General features: G+C 46.3%; 1 protein-coding gene and 1 pseudogene across 10 annotated transcripts in view; both read left to right on the top strand.

Annotated features, from left to right (window-relative positions):
* The window catches only part of BCAS3 (BCAS3 microtubule associated cell migration factor), a 489,419-nt gene that overhangs the window by 403,750 nt on the left and 61,067 nt on the right, over positions 1 to 24,602 (top strand). The gene's annotated exons all lie outside the window — the stretch shown is intronic.
* On the top strand, positions 701 to 3,036 carry LOC149998674 (chloride intracellular channel protein 1 pseudogene; annotated as a pseudogene).

Here is a 24,602-nt window from a genome sequence, read left to right as displayed (position 1 = left end):
CACCTCTTCATCTGAGGGACCCAGAACTTCTCACCAACCTGGGGAGGATCACCCATGCTAAGTATCTTTAAATGTTAGATTAAGCCCTATGAGGGACAAGCAAAGTTAAGCTCCCCACAGCGTGGCATTTGGGATTCCTTCTGTTATTTAAAAGTTTCTCACTGATAGTCTGAGTTCAGAAAGCCAGGAAGCAGGGGGAGGGTTAAGAAAGAGAGAGCTTTTGTCTAATGCAGTTTGAATGCACCGCTTCAGGTGTTGGTGGGCAGGTCAGCTTTGAAAGACCTTGAGTCATTAACACTATTGAATTCTAGGCCTAGGCTGGGTGTCAGAAATGTCTGATCCCACTGGGTACTCTTCTCCATCTCTCCCACCCCGGTGTTTGTCAGAATTCCCAAGACAGTGTTGCCATGGAAACACAGTTAGGCAGCCCTGTTTCTGGGTGCCGGGCTCCATCCAATCTTGGGCACTGGGATTAGCCTGCATTTGATGCAGATGGGTTTGCGGATGAGCTGTCTTTTCCAAACGTCAAAAAAGAGTTTCTCTGTAGACTTCTGCTTCATTGCTTCCCCCTGAGGTCTTTGCCCCTAAGACAGTTCTCTGTGCTCCTGTGGTCCTCTCAGTATGACGGATCAGTTCAGCTTTAGGCACCTCGCTAACCTGGAAAATGACACTGCCTCCACTCACATGACCCAAGCTGCGGATGACATCACTACGAAAGATTGTGGCCGACAGGAAGGTCTTGGTGTCACTTTGTGGAGGAGACAAGCCGAGAAGCCTAGCTTCTAAACAGCCCCTGCTGGGTGATGAAGTCTTGAGTGGGGAGTGCGCTCCCCACCCCCACACCCCAAGACTTATCTCTAAGCCCTTGGAGGGCATGCTCTGTAATAAGCTGCCTGAGATGGACGGTCCAGACAGGGAAGTCTCTTTAAGTGAGTCAGAACATCTGGAACGATGGTGCTGGATTAGGAGGCAGCCCAGCTAGAAACCCCTTTCTTCCTTCCTCAAACTGAATTCTCCAGTGAAGTGGTTTATAAGGAGCAGGTGATGGCGGCCAGGAGGTGTTGGTGATGGAGCCTTCTGCCAGAGAGCAGTCTGGCTCCTGGCGGGAGGAAGGAGGAGAGCCCCTCTATCTCTGAGACTGACAATGCCCAGCGTTACCCCTAAGGCGAAGGGGAGGCTGAGAGAGTCAGAAGGGGAGCTGTCTCTCCATCTCTGAGGTAGCAGACGGAGCTGCTTTCTCAAGGCAGAGGCTTAAACACAACGATAGCTCACATAGCTTGTGCACGGGCCTAAGAGAATCATGAAGTTTCTCTTTCTTCTCTGAAAAGGAGGTGTGTGTGTGTGTGTGTGTGTGTGTGTGTGTGTGTGTGTGTTCTTTCCCCAAGGGACACAGAATCTAAATGTGTATCATCACCATATGAGGCAGAATGTATCTCTTTCCATGACCCCTTCCTTCTCTCAGTCAAACTCAGCAGAGGTCATTTGGGTTCTCCAAGTTCTGTGGTGACCTTGAGTTGGGCTTGAAGACCAGTTGATAGGACAATTGCTGGTATGATCAGTGAGGGCAAGTAGCCTGATCACTGTTTTCTGATGGTTCTCAATGTTTCCAAGCAGGCAATTATGTTATTGTTCCCCCTTCAGATCTTCTGTGGAGAGACTATTCTTTGAGATTCGATCTCACTTTTGAAAAGGCGATTTGGCCAAAGGGCACGTGAAACGGGGGGCTTCTCCCCATCCCGTGATATTGACATCCCCTTCAGCCAAGGTTCTCATTGCCCAACCTACAGCCTTTCCTTTGCCCATGCAATTACTACTGAGGTTCTGTAGGAAAGTGATGTGTTTACCAGAACATGCTCCAACTATTTTATTTGATTTATTCATTTATTCAACAAATGTATTAAGCACCAGCCGTATGCCAGGGGTGCATTCCTGGAGAAATGACTGCTTGAACCAAGTCTTGAAGAACAAGTGGGGATTAGCCAGGCAGCAGCGAAGAGGGAACAGCATGGACAAAGTCCATAGACAAAGAGGTCAGAGCTTCGTTTAGTTCAGAAAGGCCAGGACATGGGGCATAAATAGGAGATGAGGTGGGAGAGGTAGGAGGCTGATCGAGAGGAGCTGAGGTGGGCGATCGAGCTGAAGGAGCTGAGTGTAGGGGCCACTGCGCTGGTGGGGAGGCCGAGTCTGGAGTGAGTGGGTTGTGCTGAGGGGACTGTCCTAGCTCTGGGAGACAGAATCTCTGCCTGTGAGAACCACATTCCCCAGCCCGGTCCCCTCCTAGCTCCCCCAGTGATGACCGCTTCCAGGTCCCCGTCACAACCGTGGCTGAAGAACAACCACAGGTCAAATTGTTTGTAAAGGCAGTGACGGGGCCAAGATTGGGAGCTGCCCCTTCTCCCAGAGACTCCTCATGGTGCTCTGGCTCAAGGGAGTCGTTTTCAAAGTCCACCGTTGACACCAAGAGGCAAACTGAGACAGTACAGAAGCTGTGCCCACGAGGGCAGCTCCCGTTTCTGCTCGATGGCACCGAAGTACACACACACCAACAAGATTGAGGAATTTCTGGAGGCAGCGCTGTGCCCCCACAGGGGCCCAAAGCTGGCAGCTCTGAACCCTGAATCAAACACAGCTGGCCTGGACATATTCACCAACTTTTCTGCCTACGTCAAGAATTCAAAGCCAGCACTCAATGATAATCCAGAGAAGGGGCTCCTGAAAGCTCTGAAAGTTTTAGACAATGACTTGACATCCCCCCTTCCAGAAGAAATGGATGAGACCGGTGCAGAGGAGGAGGGCATCTCTCAGAGGAAGGTTCTGGATGGCGATGAGCTCACTCTGGCCGACTACACCCTGTTGCCAAAGCTCCACACAGTACGGGTATGTGTAAGAGGTACTGTGGATTCTGCATCCCTGAGATGTTCCAGGGGTACATCAGTACTTGCGCAATGCCTGTGCCCCAGAGGAGTTCACCTCCACTTGTCTGATCATGGGGAGATCGAGCTGGCCCATGAGCAAGTGGCCAAGACCCTCAAATAAGCTCCTCCTGGGCCTCTCTCACGCCCCCTCCATTTTTCTCCACAAAGGCCCCCAGGTGGTTCCACCTGGCTACCCAACGGCCACACTCCAAAATGTCCAGTGGGAAGTGAATTCTAGAGCACTTGCGCAGGACTGCTTGGGGGATGAGGGGGAGGAATGGGGGATCTGAGTGAGATTCTTATCATGGATGGGGCAGGACAATGTATTTCAGCAATAAAATACAGAATGAAAAATAAAAGAGGAACTGAGATGTCATGGTCGAGAGTCAGAGGCTTTGGGGCTTTGGGGAGCTCCCATGGAATTTTAAGCAAGGCAGTATAATCAGATATGCGTTTCAGAAAAAGCTTTGGCTACAGAGTGGAAAATGGGTTGAAACGGGGGTGGGACTGGACCCAGGGAATCTGTCCGGTACTAACTGTGTTAATCCAGATGATCAGTGATGCATGTCTGAAGCAAGGTGATGGTAGTAACAATGAGAAGAGGTGCAAATGTGAGAGGACGTTCGGGGGCTCTAGGAGGAATAATGGCACATTGTGTCCAGAATGTAAGAGAGAGGGCGGCATCTGGGATGATTATTCAAGGTCTGGTTAGGCGGCTGAGTAGAAAGCGATACCATTCCTAGAAAAAGAAGGTGGGGATGGAGGAGCTGCAGATACGTTTACTTTGTAGCATTTTGAGTTTAGGAGCCCAAAGAACAACAAAGAGAGGCCAACATCATACTCCTAGACTATTTTCTTTCTTGGCTTGGCCTGTCTCATGGTCCTTGGTCATTTGTTCGTGTGGGAAGGGGAGTGAGGGTGTCATGTGGAAACTCTCAACATCCAAGAGAATTTAGCATAAACCCTCCCGTTGAGACTATTTCCAAAATTTGACCAGATGTTTAAGCAAATTAACAAATGATTAAAGCCGCAGTCGGCAAAGCCTTAGGGCCCTGTAGGGATGGGCAGAGGAGCGAGGCTACAGAGACAGCCAAGGCCAGGTGTTCTTGCTAGAAAGGTCGGAGTGATGTCGGTCCCCAGTGGTTGATGGACAGAGAGAAAACAAGGCGAGCCGAGTCTGACAGAGAAGATGAAATAGGGACTCCAGAAAGATTACAGATACTTGCGTTCATTCTGGAAGTAACTTCTGCTCAGTGGCTAGGCTTTCAAGAATGTGTTTTTCTATCCATCGTTAGCAACCTATTCCCACTTTTCTCTATAGTCAAGCATTTCATCTCTTAAAGAGACTGTTTCTAAATAGTCCAGAGAGGGTAATATCAAAGAAGACCCACTGGTTAGCATTTTGCCACGGCATGCCTGCAGATTCGCAGTCTGGGTGCCAACTGGGCTGCACGCTCAACGGTAGCTCACTGTGGGGCCTTGAGCAACTCACTCACCATCTCTGGACCTTCGCTTTCTTCTCCAAAAGTTAAGTAGTATATCCTAACAGGTGTCTAAGGTCACTTCAAGCACTATTATTCTGTACCTGTGTCCATTTCTGATTTGAAAAGGCCACAAATCTTGGTTACAATAGCAGATTCTTCTCCGTCCCTAGAGACACAGGCCTGGACATCCACAAAATACTTCAGTAAATTGTACTTCCCAGCCCACTTTGTGCCTGGCATGTGACAGGCCTGGAAAATTGCCAGAGACACTCATGGCAGCCCTTAACCCATCAGGGTTCATTTAGAATGTCAGGTTTAAAAATCAACTATCCATACCACTACCACCCCAAAAAGTCAGCTTTCCAGCTAGCCGCCTCTAGAGCCTGCATTTCTAATTGATCTTCAAATAAAAATAAAGGAAGGACGTTGAGCTCTAGTACGTGGAAGCTCTCCCGAGTGGCCTGGTCATGCTAACACTGGCTCGCTTCCGTGTCTTCATTCTCCAGGTGAGTTCAAATTCTAGCTCAGATCCTCTCCCCTGAGAATAATGAAGAAAAGGAGCATGGGTTACTCTCTCCCTTTCCAAATTACTTCCCAAAAACAGTCAGATCCAGGGCCCCCGAAGGGAGTGTCCCATCAGTTTCTGTGTCTCAGGTTGCACCCCTCCATCTTTTCAGTCACCCCTCTCATCCCTTCTGTGGAAACATTTCAGTGCCTTCAAATGTGGGGTACCTTCCAGCTAAAAGTAGTCACATGTCATAATGTAACACATTGCAAAATATGAGCTTCTGATGAAACTTGGAATACGTATTTGAGTTCATTCATTCATTTATGACGAATTCATGGTGATTTCATAGCATTCTTCAGAGGGGTTGGGGTTCTTATGCCAGAGAATCTCATTAATACTGGTACCACTTATGTAGGGCAGTTAACACATAGCAAAACATTTATTTTACACACAGATATCAGTGATCTAGAGAGGTTTAGTTACTTGCCTATGGTCCCACAGCAAGAGAGTGATCAGCAGGGATTAGGAACAATCCAGGTGGTAATGAAACTGAAATGTTTTGGCTCTGACAAAACAGTTCAGCCGAAAGATGTTGATCCTTAGACGGGGAGTACAGCTTAGCCTTCAAGTCCCTTACTATCCCATGAGAACTGTATTTTCCACTCTCCTGAATTTTATTATGACAGGTTTTTAAAAAATGATTTAAAATTTATGGGTATGTATGTGCATGAAAATATGTAGCTGCTTATAGATACATATATAGAAGATGAAAGAGAAAAATGGACAACTTATAATTACAGATATTTTTGTTCATCTGGTATCCAGATGATCTTCCTTGATTCTGACAGTTTTGACAAATCAGTTTATTAAAATTGTAAATGTAACCCAGAGCTGTTTAGTACAGAACTAAGCAGAAGGTGCTTTCTCCCCACATTATATTTCGCTGTTGCAGTATTAGAAGTACACAGGGCTTACACATAAAGGACAAAACAGCCCATCTTCTATGAGAAAGATGTAACTTGCCACATATATTCTCTGTTGATTTCACTGTCCCAAGACTCTAAGCCTATTTTTACAGCGTTTTGACCTTGATCAAGCACAGGGATACCTGGTACCCATGTCTCCTCCTCCCCTTCAACTTGCCCCCACCCCACCCCAGTCCCTTCAGCTTCAGGTTTCTAAATATAAACTGCAAAGAGGAAAGTTGCTCCCTAATATCCCAGAAAGCATTGCTTAGGTGACATTTGGGGAAGGAAAGCATCAGGAAGGCAAGTTTCTGTTTGGAATATACAAACCCTCTGTGCTTAAGTAACAGATTTTCACTGTAAACGCTTTGGGAAAATGTGTGGCAAAAAGTAATGGCGTGGGAAGGCAGTGCTGTTGCAAACAGAGAAGAAATTTACAAAAAAGGGGAACTCTCTGCAGTCACTGTAAACAAGGAAAAGAATGCTTTTTTCTATTAGCTGCCCTAGAAAGCCCAGAGAGTTTTTATTTCATATCTGAGGGGCTTCAGTTGACAGTACCTTCTACCACTCTGATAGTGCCTCTCCAGCTTTCTCTTCCCCATCACATCTGGTCTTGGCCTAGAAGTCATTTGTAAACAAGTAGATAGATCTATGACAGGCATCTTAACCTTCATGCTATGAACTGTTGGTAACCTGACAAGGCCTATGGACCCCTTCTCAGAATATTTTTCTTTTTTCCAAAGATTTTATTTATTTATTTTTAGAGAGAGGGGAAGGAAGGGAGAAAAAGAGGGAGTGGAACATCAATGTGAGAAAGAAACATTGATTGGTTGCCTCTTGCATGCGCCTTACTGGGGACCGAACCCACAACCCAGGCATGTGCTCCAACCAGGAATCAAACCAACAACCCTTCACTTTGTGGGACGATGACCAACCAATTGAGCTACAACTGGTCGTGGCTCTGAATATTTTTCGATACGTAGAACACTGTGAAAATATTTTCTGTGACTACACATTTATGATATAACAATGCAGACTTATTTTTTAACATACTAAATAATCAGAACTAATAAGAACTATAATTTCGAAGTCAGAATGTGTGTACACCAGGGATCAGTAAACTACAGCCCACCGACCGTTTTTTTGTAAGTAAAGTTTTATTGGAACACAGCCGCGTTCATTCATTTACATATCGTCTCTGCCTGCTTTCACACTTCAGCAGCAGAGTGAAATAGCGGGATTGAGATCATTTAGCCCTCAAAGGCTAAAATATTTGCTATCTGGTCCTTTACAAATGTTTCCCAATTCCTGATATAACTTGCAGCAACAGCAATGTGCAATGAAAATGCCGATTTCTATTGGTGACGGTCACAGGTACTACTGACTATTGCCTACATTCATAATTGAAATAAGTGCTAAATTTAAGTTAGAGATTAGTGAAAATATAGGTGGAATTTTGGGTTCGTCCAAATCCATGGACCACCTGCATTCTATCCATGGGTCTCTTGGGGACATGTGGATCCCAGGTTAGTGACTGTAAATGGAGTTACAATTTAAAGGACCTTTTGACAAAAATAATTTTTTTTACAGTGTGAAAAAAATCTCCCTTTCCAGCCCTCTCAAAAATTTGTATGTTGCAATTTCATATTTTCATATAAGGGATTTTTAAGTGGTAAATGAAAAAGGAGCCAGATCATCCCTAGAATTAGATGAATCAGAGCCACTTCAGGCTCTTTATTACCATCCTGGGATGGTAATACCACCCAGCATCTTGCTGGGGAAATGTTATTTCTGTCAACTAATCCTAAGAAAAATTTGAGGTCCTCTGCTCATTCAGTGAGCTCATTACCACTGCCCCATCCCACTCTTGCCTTACCAAGAGCAAGAGCCAGAATCTCCCTCCCCACTCCCAGGCTTCTCCTGTCCTCTCTGGTGTAGCATGTGCTTTTCTCATCTTGTCCCTTACTGTGACATCAAGACACGCCATGGGATCTGACTTGACCATTTATGTGGCTATGATGTTTTATTCTCCAGAGACAGCTTCAAGTATCCAGCAATAACTCATGTCCACTTAATGTGAAAATTGGTGGCAGCTAATAGAATCTTCAACATGCTAACGACACCATTCCAATAATGAAATGCAAATTTTTCCTCTTTTTTTATTTATTTTTTTAGTATGGTCATTTTTAGATTCTTGAGGCATGGGATATTCTCTTTGTTATGAATTTGGAAGTAGAAATAAAGACAGTGTTTTCTTATACTAAATTTAAATAGTCTCTTTACCTAGAGCCCTAGGCTATCTTATTTAATCTTCACAACAGACTCAGAGAGTCCATATTATTGTTATTTCCATTTTAATACTAAGAAAACGAAGATATAAAGAGTTTAGGTTACATTGGTAAGTGGCAGGGTTCCAGAATTCATGTTTCTTTTTTTTTCCAGCTTTGAGAGAAAAGACATACTTCATATGACCCTTCCTTTATAGGATCAGTTATGGGCCCTGGGTGTATTTTTATCTAAGAATCCTGTAGCAGCTCAAACTTTTGTATAGAAATGCAGTGAAATGGAGTCGTTCGGACTGTGAACCTAGGATCTAGATCACTTCCTAAGGTTCCCATCTATGTATGAAGGGCTTTGGGAGACAAGACCATCCACAAGGCCCCTTCCAGGGCCACATAACCATTTGTGGTTCTAGGATATTCGGAACAAAGGATGGTTGAGGAAGCCCAACGTGTCCGAGCTCCCCAGCCTCCCTTTCACGTTGGCCATTCAAGAGCTGGCCCAGCAGCAGGGCCTCCGAGCCGAATCAGCCATCCCTGCAGCCATCGCCCCGCGTGCTGAGCAGCTCTGCTGATGCAGCAAAGCTGGGGATAGAATTGATTTTTCAAGTAATATTTGAATGGTACCTTACTGAGGCAAAATGAAGAGGATGATGGGGAACCGGAGCCGCACACTGCTGTTGGAGGCCCAGTCTGTGGGTATCTTCTGAGCTGCCTAAAAAAAGAAAGAAAGGAAAAAATAGTCCCTGATCGCTGAGAGTGGGGAGAGAATGTAAACAAGGGCCTATGTGTGGGGACACAGCAGCAGCCTGGAACTTCTGAACTGCCAGAGAAACATCCAGTGGGTGAGAAGGGACACCTGGGCTCCCGAGCCATCCATGCTGTGGGTTTAACAGAGTTTGAATACTGAGCTGGATTCAGCCCCGTCTCTGCTTGGCTTCCAGGATGGAGATTTGAACTGACAGCCTTACCACCTGTTGTTAATTGGACTTCGGTGCTTTTTTCTTCCTACTGTCATTTTTCATTACTGTCCTTGACTTCTTCACAGGGGAGCGGGGACAGTGGGGAGTGACCAGCCCACAGGCAGAGGGCCCAGGTGGTTACCCTCTCTCCCATTGCCTGGCTCTGGCTCTGCATGGATTGAGGCAGAAGTGGCCCATCCTCTTTTGTCGCCACTTTGGGGGCCCTTCTCACACCAGGCCGCAGCGCTCTGCGAATAGTTCTGACTCCCTTCTGAGTGGCGGAGGCTGAAAAGTCACCTCTGGGAGATCCCCGCACCAAGTTCTGTGCCTGGCACTTCAGAGGCGGTCAGTAATTTTTGTTGGCTGGATGAAGGGCAGGCATAATTTTACTCACCTGACCCATCCTAACTGTGCTCCATTCCCAACGGCACCGTCATTGTCATTTTCCGGCCGGAGCTTGTAGCACCGCCACCCACAAAACTAGAAATACGGGGGTCGTCCTCACCGCGGCCTCCTTCTCCACACAAAGTGACGATCCCTGCTGATGTTTTTTCTCTGAAAGTTCCCAAGCTTGTCCTTTCTCCTTTTCATTTCTGTTACTACTGCCTGGTTCATTTTCTAATTATCGGGTCTTCCTGTGACACTGCAGCTCTGGCCTTGTCACTAGTCTGTCTGAAGTCCGTCAGAGACTCCCCGGGTGCCCAGGGCAGAAAAGCCCACGCTTCGTAGCGTGGCCTACAAAGCCTTTCCTCGGTCTATTTTCCGCCGACCTCTGTGGCCACAGTTCTGACCTCTTCCTGCCTTGAATTTTATGTTTCAGCATCACCAGGATGCTTATAGTTTCCCATGTGAGTCATAGTGTTCAGTGGCTGGAATGCCCCTCTCACTTTTGCTTTTTGTATTCTTAGTCATACTACAGCCTCCGCATATATGTTGCTTCCTCTAGAAAGCCTCATCTGAAGGAAGGTCGGATGGATGGAAGGAGGGAGGGAAGAGGGAAGGAAGGAGGGAAGGAAGGAAAGGAGGGAGGGAGGAAGGAAGGTCAGATGGTTGGAGGGAGGGAGGGAAGAAGGAAAGGAGGGGAGAGGGAGGGAGGGAGGACGGGAGGGAGGGAAGGTGGGTAAGTAAGTAGGTACGTAGGTAGCTAGGTTACATCTCCTCCGGCCTTTCATAACACTGTCCACACCTCAAGGTACCTGATACAGGTAGCTGCTGCACATAGATGTGAGCTTCCCACACATCTTTCAGTTGCCTAATTTCCTCAGATTCCCTCCATGTTCCTACACGATCCTTTTTTAAAGTCTTTCTTCATATTAGGATAAAAGATGCAGGTAAATGTCACCCTCCTTGGGAGGGTTACCATTTTTCAGGTTCTGTTCCTCTAAAGATGGAATACTGGCCTTAGAGAATAAGGAGGCATCTCTTAGGGTTGCCAGATGGCCCCAGTGGCTAGTGAAGAACCAGCTGAACTCTGACGCAGCTGCTTAGCTGGGTTACCAGTTTCCTTTCCGCTCCGTGCAGTGTAGGGGGTAGAGCACCAGCCACACCCCGTGAAGTAGGGCTGTGAGCTGAGGGCAGCGCTGACCCCTGCCAGAAGGAAAAGCCTGGCTTACTAGAAAGCACATGGGCTTTGAAAGAAGGACAGACCTGGGTTCAAATCCATCGTTTGGCACTTCTGTGTGAACTTGAGCAAGTTCCTTAACCGCCCTCCTCATCTGTTAAACATGCATAATTCCTTACACACTGAAGTAAATGAGGTGATAGATATTATACACTTAGAAGAGTCACTCACACATAGTAGGTGATCGATAATGATGGCTACCTCTGCATGATTGTCCCTATCTCAGTCCCATCAGGAAGAGGTCATTGTGCAATGAAAGCAAGATAACTCTTAAGGTCTGTGTGCGTCCCCCTGGCTTTGCTGAATGTGGCCGAAGTTCACCTCAATGCCCTTGACCAGGGCGCTGGGTGGCTTCTGACTTACAAGACCTCAAGCAGTCTGGGATGTGTTTCCAGTTTTCAAAGAGTTGATGAGAACATGAGAAAGCCCCAAATCCTATATGTGGAAAAGCAGTGTTACATAAAAAATGTGATACGCCTCAGTTCTAGTCCTGGTTCTCTTTACAGCCGCTCTGTGATCTTAGGTATGTCCCTCAGCGTCTCTGCACCTGAGTTATAAATATCCCGTGAGGTTAACGTATATGTGGAACTTTCTGTGGTTGGATGTGCTTTTTTATTTTCTTATGGACGCTTTGCTTACAATTAAAGTACTTTGGCACTGTCATAGTGGTGTGGTTATAATTATTTAGCAGCCAAATGACAGCCTTAAATACAGCTATTTGAGATTTGTAGGTTTTGTTATATTTTTAAATGGAAACTCACCTTAAGAATTGGAACATAATCAGTATTACCAAATATTAATTTTCAAAGATAACTCAAGAAGCTCTTTTTTTCTTTAAATATTTCTTTGAAAATGAGCCCCTAGATCTTCACTATTATTAAGCATCTTTTTTCCCTTTTTTATTGACTTTTGACAGAGAGAGAGAGAGAGAGAAAGATTTGCTGTTCCACTTATTTATGCATTCGTTGGTTGATTCTTATACGTGCCCTGACCGGGGATAGAACTCACAACCTTGGTACATCAGGACGTCACTCTAACCAACTGAGCTACCCAGCCAGGGCTTAATCATCTCTCTCTTTTAAAAAAAGATTTTATTTGTTCATTTTTAGAGAGAGGGGAAGATGGGAGAAAGGGAGAGAAATATCAACACGTGGTTCCCTCTTGAGCACCCCCAATTGGGGACCTGGCCTGCAACCCAGGTATGTGCCCTGACTGGGAATCAAACTTAATCATCTCTTGGTAGACCTTCAGCTTTTCCCCAGGCTTAAGTATAACAGTTATTTCTAACTGTTATTTCCTAGCGTCAGCTCTTTCTAGGAATAGCTCTGGGTCTCTAAGCCAATGTAGCACTGGAGCCTCGGGGCCAGTTACCCCCATTTCTGTGGCTCTCACAGAGGTCTGACTGTGTTCCCCCGAGGGTCACTCCTGCTGTGTCCTTGCGGTTTTTGTTTTCGTACTTCTTTCCCCGTGAACCACTGAATCAGAAGAGCAGGGGTGAGGCGAATGCCCGAGCGCCGGGTCGGGCTCGGGTTGGCCCTTGCTGGGTGTTGGTTTCCGTCCGGCAGTCACGAAGAGTATGCTGCACGCTCCCTCAGCCCCCCAGTTCCTGTGCGACTGTCCCAGAAGGAAAGTTTTGTGTCAGTCCTTAGTTTGCTTTTTGGAGAACAAAAAATACAACCTGGAATTTTTCCCACTTTTTCCCCTCTACTTTTATTAGCATTACTTGAGAGTAGTCGCAGAGAAAAATCTAACGCATCCTTTCTTTCTCCTGTTTCATTTCCCACAGCCGTAAGTATAATAAATGTTGACTTACCTTCCTGTAGCCTCTGGTCACATACAAGTGGCTTCTTTTAATTTTTTTCCAGTTTAATTGTGATATAATTGACATATAATATTGTATAAGTATAGGATATGCAACATAATGGTTTGATATATGCACGTATTACAGAATGATTGCCACAGTGGGATTAGTTCAGTCCATTGCTTTACCTAGTTACAGTTGTTTTTCCTTATATAAAAACTTTTAAGATCGATTCTCTTAGCAACTTTCAAATATACAATACAGTATTGTTAACTATAGTCATGGTGTTTACATTACTAAATGGTCCCCTTTACATTTCATCTTCTGTGTTTGGGCTCTACCCTTGTAAAATAATGACAATTCCAATCTTCTTTAATGGGATTTTGTCCAAAAAAATTAGTATTCAGCCCTAGCCAGGTAGCTCAGTTGGTTGGAGTGTCGTCCTGTACACAAAAAGTTCATGGGTTCAATTCCCAGTTGGGGCACATATGGGAGGCAACTGATTGATCTCTCTCTCTCTCAAGTCAATAAACATATCCTCAGGTGAGGATTTTTAAAAAATTAGTATTCAGAAACAAAGGAACTATATAAATCCCAGGAACTACAAGAGAGGCCTCTAAGTTCATGCCCCAAGTGTTCTGCATTGAATTATTTTTTTTGTTTTCCAAAGAGTGTTTTAGAAGGGGTTATGTTCATGACTAAGGACTTAATGGTCAACTTACTAGAACATATCCAAATTAAAAGTATTTGCTTCCAACTTCAACTCATTGTTGGGTCACCTTCTATTAGGCACTTCTGCATGACGTGTGTGAAGTGCGGGGCAAAGCGTGCAATGCGTGGTTACAGACGGAACACAGTCCTATGCACAACTCCAAGTGATGTCCTTTTATGCTGTTGAGACTTAAAGTTCCCAAACATGAATTAAATTGGTTGATAAAGAGCCTATTTTGTCCCATTACCATCTGTTTTATCCACTTAACTGTGTGTGGGCCTCTAAAAAGGGGCCTGGGAACTGGGGTCAGAAACTCAACGGGCCGGGCAGTGAAGTATATGCATCGCGGTGCTATAAACAGCCGTGTGGCTGCCACTGGCCAAGCCCCGGGAGCGTGGCTGAGCATGTGGGGATTCCTGGTGTTGTTGTTTATGCCATTTGGTAAATATTTCCACTCCAACCCTTGGCTGGATGATGGCATTTCATTTTACAGCCCATCATGATGATAGGAACCAATCCCAGGAAAACATCAACAAGCCGTTATAAGCTGTAGTGTTGGAAGATGAACGTGACCCCGGAGACCTCCATTCCATCCACCCCGCATCCCCTCACACCCTCTCCCCACCCCCTTTAGTGTTCAGTGAATTTCTTTAGCCAAAGTGGTTGCCATGGCTCTTGGGTCAAAGGGAGGATATTTGGATGGATTTTTCTAAACACACGCATATAAATGTTGAGAAATAGGCCTCTAAAAAGTAGGAGTCATACACAGACCCCAGCCCCTCTCAACGAGTAAGACAAAAGGCACCGTGATCTATAAAGACGGTAATGTGAGTTCAAATGCGTAGGGGTGGGGGGGGGGTCTCTAACACTGAGCATACCTTCTACTCCCTCTAAACACAGCCTCCTAAGACATTTTCCATTTTTGAACAAGGAAACAATAATTACATTTTAAGTTGCATTGGTTAAGAACAGAAAAATATAACTTGGCACGGGTTCCCACACTGGCCTTTTAGAACGGGTTGGTCTGTAACACCATACTAAGTCTGTTTTCTATCAGTGATTCCTAGCCAGCTTATTAAACAGATTTATACAATGAAAGAATCTAATAACAGAAACATTCACCTCCTTTATTACTTGGCATTATTTATGGTTTTGAGTTTTTTATTTTTTTTTCAGCTACTTTTTTTATGCACCGAAATCTGGCAACATTATACTTGATAAAGTTTGTATACCAAAGTATAAGTTGGTTGGGGGAGTATTGTGTGTGTCCCCTCTTTCCGGCCTTGTGGCTCCTCTGGCAGAGACGCCGAGGACCTGTCTGTCCTATCCTGTGAGTGTTTTCAGCGTGGAATCCTGTTTCCTTTTGGAGTCCATGATTTGTAACCCAAACAAGGATTGATCCCCACCTCCACCCCACCCCCAATAAGGAGTAATTCTTCTTTCAACCGTGGGTTTAGCAACAAAGAAAAAGAGCGCCTTAGCCTGTCTGAGAATGTTTATTGGGGAATTAGATAATTTTTTTACTGATTTGCAACTATCTCTCAAAATTTTCAAGGTGGAAAAAAATATCCAGGTTCTTCTTTTCTCCCTCTCATTCATTCCAGGATAAAGAGGGATTATGGAGAGGTAGCGGAAATACTTTGAGAGTACTGGTGTGGGGAAATGAGAACACATGACTACTAAGCTCTATAGCGTCACTCCCCAGTGGCCCCTTTTAGGAGAGGTAGTGGGGAGCCACTTAGACGGGCATAACTGGGCCCCATGCTGCCTCGCTCACCCTGTGCTTCCCATCCACATCCCACCCTGAGAGAAAAGCATGCTGTGTTTGTTTTCCCTGAAAAAGGACCATCCCCATCTCAGAGAGGTGTTGCCCCCACTGCCCAGCGCACCCCCTCCCAAGGAAAACACGTACATGGAGTGCTCTGAGCCAAGTGTGGAGCTGGAGAGGTGACCGCCCCAAAGGTGCTCTGGGTTGCGAAGCGGCCTGTGATGGGTTGAAGAGGAAGAAGAAGATAGCAAGGGGGAAGCTGGTAGCTTCCCATGGATCTGTAGACCCTTGTAAGAAGCAGCCGTGTAGTCAAATGGGAATTTGGAAAAGGAAGCCATGAACACTAACAAATGCGAACGTTGGCGGTTCAAGATGAAGGTATAAAATTAAGGGAAAGCTTATGCTTAAAGCAGCTTTCCTTATAAAAACGACAGTATTTAGGTTACCATCTTAATAAGGAAGCTATATCCCAGCCATGTGGCAGGAATTAGTCACTGCCATCCATATGGTTAATAATAATAAATACAAGAATTCAGAGGTTAATGAACCTAGTTCTGGTTCTCAGTTATCTGTGGGAATTGCCATGGGTTTGCCGGGTGATTGGAACAAAGAGATCCCATGTCTTCCTTCTTCCAGATTTCAGCCCTTCCCCCCTGCTCTACAGGTGTATGAACTTCCATATCTGTGACCCACCAGTCCCTGCCTTGAAGGGCCTTCTGAATAATCTGGAATGAGACCATCTTAGAACTCTCAGGTCTCTCACCGGTCTGCATGGGAACCATTCCTCAGAAACTGGTGTTTCCCCTGAGCCCAGGCATAAAGCTAAGCTATGAACCAAAAGTTAAGGGTGTGAGAGACAGGAAGAGGACGAGGCCACCAAGTCCTGCCCTCCAAGGGCTGTCTCGTTCTGTCTAAATAGATCATTCTAGTGGCAAATACTGTGAGAGAAAAAGGACTCCCAACTCTGTTGGCGTATGTGTGTGTGTGTGTGTGTGTGCGTGCGTGTGTGCGTGCATGTGTGCACGCATGTGTGTGTGTTCGGGGAAGTCAGCTGCAAGGAAGGTAGTAGAATGAAGAAGAGGGAAGGCTTTGTTCCAAACAGCCTCTGAAGATTTTCGAGATCATCAGTGGCGGTGTCACTCAGCAGATAAGAAATGGAGTCTAGAGTAGTCTGTATTGACTTCAGTTCTCAGCTCTGCTTCTTCTAGCTGTGTGACCTTGGGCAACTTACTTAACCACTCTGTGCCTCAGATTCTTCATCCACAAATAGCTTACCTACATCGTAGGGCTGTTGTGAAGATCAATGAGTTAACATTTGCAGGACACTTAAAATACTGCCTGACAGTAAATGCCATATAAATATTAGCTATTATTATTTTCACATATTTTGCGTAAATGTGTATGGATGTGGTTTATGTATCTCTATCCTTTTTTTTCTTATTTGAGGTCATAGTATACCAAGTGCCTCACTTGCTCCACATATTAGTACGTACAGAGATTTACCTTACAATATTGATTTAATATCAACTTCTTTTGAGAAACTGTACAATGAACACCCCTCAGAGATTGCAGGTTCTCTTGGTGGTACCTCTTCAAGATTGGATCTTACCATGGCTCGTGAAGTTACATCCTTTAAAGTCCTCATCGAGGGTCTCGAATCAGGCCATTTGGTTTGTGAAATTTTAGATATTTCATTTTTTATTCCATATTAGGACACGTTATTCACTGTTTGGAGAAATGGTGTGTACTACCTTCTAGGCTGCTTAAGAACTTGTAGGTAAATTGCTGCTCTTAAGTCTCCCCTGAAATATAGGGCAGAAGGGAACTTGGCGTCATGTGTTTACAAGATATATTTTTAAGTCAAGTGTAAGGGTAAATGGGTCACTTCACGACTCAGCCTTGTAGGACTTGTACTTCTTTAGACTATTGTGGTTTCTGGCAGTTCTACTAGAATCAAAACAGGGGTACCTTTTGATCGCTTACTCCTTAAATGTGGGGCCTGGGTCATCATTAAGAGGTGTTCTCCCTCAATCACTCCCCTAGGAACAGGGGATCCAAGTGCAGGATTCTACAATTTAAGGTTCCTTGGTATCTGTGGATGTCTCCATTAGACAGGTCTGTCCCAGGAAATGGGAGGGAACAAGGAGAAAGGTGGCATCAGCCCAGGTGGGCCAACAAGTTCAGTGGGTGCCAGTCCTCCCACGGGCAGATACCCTGTGCGATTCACATCTGGTACTTACGAAACTGGAGTGTTGGCACACCCCAGAATGACACTGACCTTGGACATGCTGTTGGGGTAATTGGACTTTCAAGATGAACTCCCTGAACAATCTCACCACTGTGGCTGGCACAGACAGGCTTTTCTTTAGCAGCAGACATCCATGTCTTCTTGCTCCAACTTTTTTTTCTTGAACAAACATATGTATTGTGGCCAGTGCAAGGAAAATCCCACTCATCATTTTGTTCTGAGTTGTTTCCATCCTGGAACAATAGTCCATTGTACCAGGGGCCCTTTAAAATCTAGTTTCCATGCCCGGGTCTAGTTTTGTGAATCTTCTTGGAAGACCCTAAGGCCGGAAGCCATTGGTATTACTGAAGGATTGCCTTCCACCATCAATGACGTCACTGGCTTTGTGTCTGATGGGTTTTTTTTTTCTGTTGCCAGAGAGTGAGCTTCAGCAAGAGCTTGAGAGTCAGCACTGAATTTATTAGGAAATATCCGTAAATCAGAGAGCTTTCTGAGTGCCTGTCTTTTCTCTTCATTACTACAATGAGCGTAACCAAAGACTTGTATCCTTCTTTGAGCATCCACATCACTCAGGTAGAAGAAATGAGTCTGCCAGCACTGCCGACGAGTAAGTCAGCACTTTCCAAGTGCTACGTCCGAGCTGAGGCACTTCACGCTTTCTTCTAAATGTGGGTTCCCCTCAACCCCTCTGTGAATGAGTCCCCTGAAGTTTGTTTTTTTTAATCCTCACCCAAGAATATACTTATTGATTATAGAGAGAGAGGAAGGGAGAGAGAGAAACATTGATCTCTTGCTTCTCATACATGTCCCAAATCGAACCCACAACCTAGGTGTGTGCCCTGACCAGGAATCAAACCCACAACCTAGGTATGTGCCCTGACCAGGTATCGAACCCACAACCTAGGTGTGTGCCCTGACCAGGAATCAAACCCACAACCTTTTGGTGTACAGGATGACACCCCAATCAATTGAGCCACTTGGCCAGGGCAGCACTTCACATCTTGAATCTTGTCAGTCTCCTCAAAATCCTGTGAGGTTTTAATCATGGCCTCCATGTGGATTAACTGAGAAAGCCACCCTGTGTTAGGCATAGACTACCTAAGGATGGACAACCCAGAGAGTCTTTGTACTCATGGAGGTCGCCACCGAGTAGCAAAAGTGGTGTTTCCATCATAGAAATGTTATTTTCATCGACGAGGAAACTGAGGTTCAGAGAATCATTCCTTTCTCAAGGCCGTACAGCTTGGAAAGGTAGAGCCACAATTCAGATGCCTGTCTGACTCCAAAGACGGTTCTTCCACTGTGCCATACTGCCTTCCTACAGGAAGCTTGATCTGTGGTTCCACTTAAAATACGAGGAAACATCTGGAATATTAGTTTTCAACCACATTTCAGACACAGAAAGTGGAGCCTAAGGAATAGCCCAGTTGGCTCCTCAATGCGAGTGGGTAAGAGGAGAAAAGAATTGCTGATCTCAAGCATTTTGTTACCAGAATAACCCCACAGGAGAGGCCCGGCTGAACTGGGATTTGTGTGGGCCAGACAGTGTAGGGGATTTATTTCCACAGTTGGAGGACAGAGCTGGGATTCTAGTCCGGCTCCCATCCTCCCTCGAGTCCCACTCGCTGAAGAGGTGCAGCGTCTGGACGAGGACTTTCCGCCGGGCCTCGCTCCGCGGTGCTGAGGCAGTTAACGATTAAACAAGAAGCAGCCTTTGGCTCCAAACCTAATGGTTTGGGTTCCAGGGCACAAGATAAAAATATACAACTGGAAAGGCAAGCTCCCAATTAAGTGGACGAGCTCGAGCAAGAGATGTTTCAACCCGGTGTCGCCAGTGACCACACGCGGGCTTGCTGTCTCCTCAGACGGCCCCGCGCTCCCGGCCCCGTACTTAGCGTTGGCTCCAGAATTGGGGGTGGGGGGGTGGACGGGTGGACATCAGCTGGCAGCATGCAGGCTTTTTCTCTTTTCCATTCAAAGAAAAACTTGCTTGTCATCCATCCAGCGATTTATCTTCCCAGTGATTTATCTTGTCATCTTAGAAGGTCAGCACCAGAAGGGTCCTTAGGGATCCTCTAGTCCAGTCCAGCTTCCTGGTTTAATGCTGTGGAAACTGAGGCTCAGACAGGGGAAGTGACTTGACCAAAGCCACTTTGTCACCTCGGTGAGTGGCAGGGAGGAGATTGACAATCAGGGCACCTGATGTCCGTAGCAATGTGCCCGCCCCAGCGTGTACCAAACCAGCACCTTTTGGCAACCTGCCAGTCACACAGTTTTCCTTTCCCTCAAACATAAGCGTGCTCAGCCCCCCTCTTCTTTTACAGGAAAGGATACTAAAGCAGGGGGCGTAAGCCATGCCCACAGAACTGACAAGGACAGATGCCAGAGAGGGAACCACAGGATCCCAACCAGCAGGCCCGGGCCCTCAGCCTCTGACCACATTCCCTCTCTAAGAACATGTTGTGGGAGGACCAAATTTGGCCTCCTCTGCGCTCCGGGCCTGCACCAGCCCCGCTAATGGCTCTGCAGTTCCTGACTCCCTCCTGCCGCTGACTTTCCCCCTCTACCGCTGCCTGGGACAGCCTCACAACTACAGTGACTTTGAGTCCTGCCAAGACAAGCCCAAGAGTTACTTTCAGACTCTAGTTCTTGCCAAGACTGAAATGGTAATTGCCTGAAGGATTCCAAAGAGCCGGGCTTTATCTGCAGCAGAGGCTCAGTAAATCAAAACACAGGTCTTATCTCTCTCTTCTCTCCTCTCTGTTGTGTGGTCTCCTAAATGAAAAATGTGACCTAATTGCCCAAAACAGCTGGCCTGATGTTTAATTATTTCGGCTTGCTAACCTGGTATCCTGGGCCAGCCCACTGTACACAGGGAGTCGATAGTGCTCTTTACAAACCATACTTGTCCAGGTTTCTTTTCTGAGAAATGTAGATTTCAGCCACCAGAGGGAATTCCAGATTTGAATGCTGTTAGCACTAACCGTATTGGCCTGTTGTTGGAACTCCGGCACCCCTCTGAGAAACAGTTTGCCTTTAATCCTCCCCCGAGCACCCCAGGAGGTGTGCCCTCCTGCCCTCCTTGTTCTGAGGCCCACGAGGATCCTGCAGAACAGGCTCAAGTCTGACCCTACGCCTCGGCGCCCGTGCTCTCTCATCAGAGTCGCCGAGGAACAGAGCCAGGAGGACGGGCCAGTGACCTCCACTAATTCTCCCCAACCCTGAGCCCTCTCCAGCCTCGCTCCTCAACTCTCCGCCTCGTGGGGCCTGGATTTTGACTGCGCCAAGTGGCTCATAGTTCCCTGACCCCCGTCCCAAAGGCCCCTTTGCCTTTGTTCATACAAGTGCCTGCGATGTCCCCTTACCCCCCTCACCCCACCTCCTCTTCCCTTCCATCTGCCAGATGCCACCTGCTCCTCCTTCCACAGTCACGTCAAGTGGCAACACCTTTGTACCACCTTCTCCTTCAGGCCTTGCTAGGCTCAGAGGGTCCCCTGGCTGCTGGCCTGTTCCCCTGGCTGTTTCTCTGTTTCACTTCAGGGGTGGGACTTTATCTTTCCATCGGGGATTCCCTCGCGCTTAGAATGGTGTCAGCCATTCAGCAGGTGCTTAGCAGTTATGTGCTAAGAGGGAGATGCAGTTTGAGGGAAAGCCTGGGATGTCATTCTTAGAGAGCAGAAGGTATGATTGTAGAGCTGTCTATACAGTACTCTGTGTCCGATCAAAGAGAGGAAAAGAGGGAAGGAGAAGGCAAAAATAAATAGAAAGAGGAGGTCAGTTCTTCAGAAGGGAAATCCTGGGTCTCTGAGGGGGCAGCCCCTTCCTCTTGTGAGCACACACCTCCTCGGGCTTCCGTACAAGACTGTACGCGGCGCTCCATTCCTCCGGGTAATATACAGCAATTCCTGCCATTTAGGTTTATTAAATTAACAGTTTCCTCTTAAATTATGTTTAGCTGTTTCCCCCAGAGGAATTCCTCACGTGTGCGATCGATTGTGCAAGAAGCTAACTCCAGCCACTGCCGGTCCTTTGCGCACCTGCTCCCGGGCGGGCCAAGAGTCCTTCTTCACATCAGACACTGTTGATACCATTAGATTTGAGAGGCTCATATACAGTTCTGAGATGTGTTTAGCATGCATAAAAATTGCTTTCGCTGCTGTTTCCCTAAAAATTTCAGGTTTCCTTAGTGTTTTCTCTCTAAACTTAATGTATTTATGTATTATGTCCATTATATTGTAGTTAGTAGTTTTCCCCCAGGTATCTGATCGAGTTATGCATTTTGTTGCCAGACTTTTAAGAAGTCTTTGCTCCCTGTCTTCCTGCCACCCTCACCAGCTCAGGACAAAGCTGATGGGCCAGTGAGAGAGTGGGCTCTTCTCCTGAGCCCACCCAGGGATGCCATATAGAATAGGATGCCGTAAAACAACGTAAAGGCAACACTGCCTAAATAATAGGTCGTCTGCTTTTATTCTTTTATTCATTCACCTACTGATCGTGTCTACTATAGCAAAAAGCCCTTCTCAAACACATCCTTATTTGTGAGCCTGTGCTGAGAGTTAAGCCTGATGAACTAGTAGTTCCTTGGGTTCGGGCCACGAACCAGGGAGCTACCACTGCTGGCATCATGGAGTGACGGGACCCTGGGAAATAGCCTTGTGCAGTCGTCCGGGCTGGCAGAGTAGTAGCAGCATTAGGGGCCGCTGGCAGTGGGTCCTCCACTGCGCATTGGCAATCCAGACCGACCCTTGGGTGCAACAGGAGAGCAGTGGGTGACAGGGTAAGGCACTGTCTTGTTCCCTGACAACAGGAAGTGATCAAGGCAGGAATCAATGCTCAGCTTGGACTTGTCCTCGGGGATAGGACAGAAGCCTAGACCTTAGAACAGAGAGAGGCACAGTACGGGAGCCAGCCAGGTGGTCTGCTATGGGTGGGGGGCCTGATGCTGAATCTCCTCCCCTCCACTCACCTAAGGGCTGACTTGGAAGAAGAACCTGGCCAAGGCCCGCGGGCAGGGTAGAGCCAGGCAGAGCGCACCAACTTGCTCTGACTGAGACCAGTACCCTGACCCCGCCGGCTCTGCAGGCCTGACGGGTGAAGCCAAGTGGGAAAGGGACAGCAGAGGCCATGTCCCTGCTGCAGGCATCCCAGGATGTGCAGGAGGCTGCTAAGTTCTGTCCTGCCCTTCCGTTCCTCTCCATCCACAGTCACACTGGGGTCCACGTCCCTGACCGGAAGGGACCCAAACGTGCTAAAAAGTGCCTGGGATGATTTCCCTGCTGGTGGAATCAGTCCTTGATTTAAGAAGAGGGCTGTGGCCAGAAGTTAGGAAGGTTTCTGCAGGGGAATTCTGCCCCTTTTTTGAGGCTGGAGTAGAGATTCGAGGATGAACTGACTTCTCTTAATTGGAGCCTCCCTTCTCAGGCTCCAGGGTGTGCGGTGTCCAGCCTCTACTCCATGTGGCATCTGAGCAGCAGGCGTCTCCTCTGGAGTCTTTCTGGAAACCCAGCGGGGCAGCACCATCTTTCTTTCCTGCTGTCATCAGCAGCCACACACCCCCCCACCCTCCACCCAATGGTGTCTTGTGGCATTAACGAGGGATGGACGGCTTAATAACATATTGAACCACAGACAGACGAAAGGTTATTTCCCATATTTCTCCCCACCCTGCGGCGAGGCAGCAGCCGTGTGTGGGGTTTCTGAAGACCACTCCCACTCTGAGGACGTGGGCTATTTCCAGCCAGAACTGTCCACCTGCAGCTTTCTGCTGGCGTTAGCAGTTTCATCTCCCATATTAGAGTCCAGCTGGGGTGCCTTTGATGTTGGTCCCATAATGTTAAATGTTAACTATAATTGCTCTTGGCCCTTGCTGGGGAGTGCATTCCTTCTGTTGGTATGATAATAGCCACAGTTATGTGGGCTGTGTTCTAGCTGACCACCTCAGCAATTGCTCTCCCCTGTAGAGCCATAGAAAGAGCTGTGTACCATCTGTCACGAACCTTGGGTTTGGACCTGGTTCTGCAGGAAGCCATGTGACCTTGAGCAAGTCCGTTCTCTTCTCTGGTCCTCGCTTCCTCGCTCTGCGAAACGATGTGGAAGGGCGAGTAGATCTCTCTAGCCTTTCCACGTCGAAGTCTGAGATTCCAAGGTACGAAGAATGCTGTTGTTCTCGACGCCGGCTTCTTCCTCAGGCCTGCTCCCCTCCCCACAGTTCTTTACCGCGCCTGGATCCTAGCCATTAGCCATGACCTGGGAACACCAGTAATGTGTGAGAACCTAGGGTCATTCTGACCATTTGAACCCGAAGTCCACAGAGAGCTTTTTATTCTAATAAAAAGGCATAATATTGGCAATATGACACCCCCTACTTCAAACTCTATCATATTAAGGAAACCTTAGAATTCAGATCTACAGTCTGACCTAGTAATTTACAATTCTGCTAGGATTAGTATAAGGAATAATTATATCTATTTATTTATTCCACTGTCAGAATGTTGATGCTAGGTTTTCATATTGTGTCTGTCACTAAAGATTATAATTAAATAATACGTCAAATATATTGATCATATTCTTATAAATTTGCTTGCTAGGCTGTAGAGGCCTTTTGTTGTTACAGTATATCACAAGATTAAATTCAAAAGTTTGCCAGGCCATCTCAGTCTATTTAAGAGATCTTTTTTTCTTCTTTTTACTAAACCACAAATTTTTGATGGCTTGTGATTTTGACATTAACTAAAATTATTTCGCTTTCCTCTCTAGTTCAGTAGTGTATCTCTTAGCCTTCAGTCAGACAAAACAGCTATAATTCCATTAAGATGAAAAGTAGTATTTATCTTTGAAGGTAGATTTCGTATTTTTTTTTCTTCATGAACTCAGTTTTCAGAGAAGAGCTTATTTTTTCTAGGCACTTATTATGTGAAATTTTCCAAAAGAAAAAGAATATTTTTACAAATTTTCTAGCCTTTAGTTCCATGCTTCTAATAAAGAAATAACAAATTAGGCGCTGGCTGGTGTGGCTCAGTGAATTGAGTGCAGGCCTATGAACCAAAGGGTCGCCAGTTTGACTCCCAGTCAGGGCACATGCCTGGGTTGCGGGCCTGGTCTCTAGCTGTGGGGGTGCATTGAGAGGCAACCACACGTTGATATTTCTATCCCTCTCTTTCCCCCTCCCTTCCTCTCTCTATAAAAATAAAATAAAAATGAAAATCTTAAAAAAAACAAATTAGCATAGATTTATTAGTCAACTCTTATACCTCTAAGAGTACTAGAAATAAGACCAGTCCAGCTAAAGAAATGAGGTGTAATAAAATGATAAATAGGCAAGATAGGAACTGAGAGAAGA

This window comes from Furipterus horrens, unplaced genomic scaffold (genome assembly GCF_987537825.1).
Source record: "Furipterus horrens unplaced genomic scaffold, mFurHor1.1.pri manual_scaffold_11, whole genome shotgun sequence".
NCBI lineage: Eukaryota > Metazoa > Chordata > Mammalia > Chiroptera > Furipteridae > Furipterus > Furipterus horrens.
Note: the sequence above shows the minus strand (reverse complement) of the source record. Positions and strands in the feature narration are given on the sequence as shown.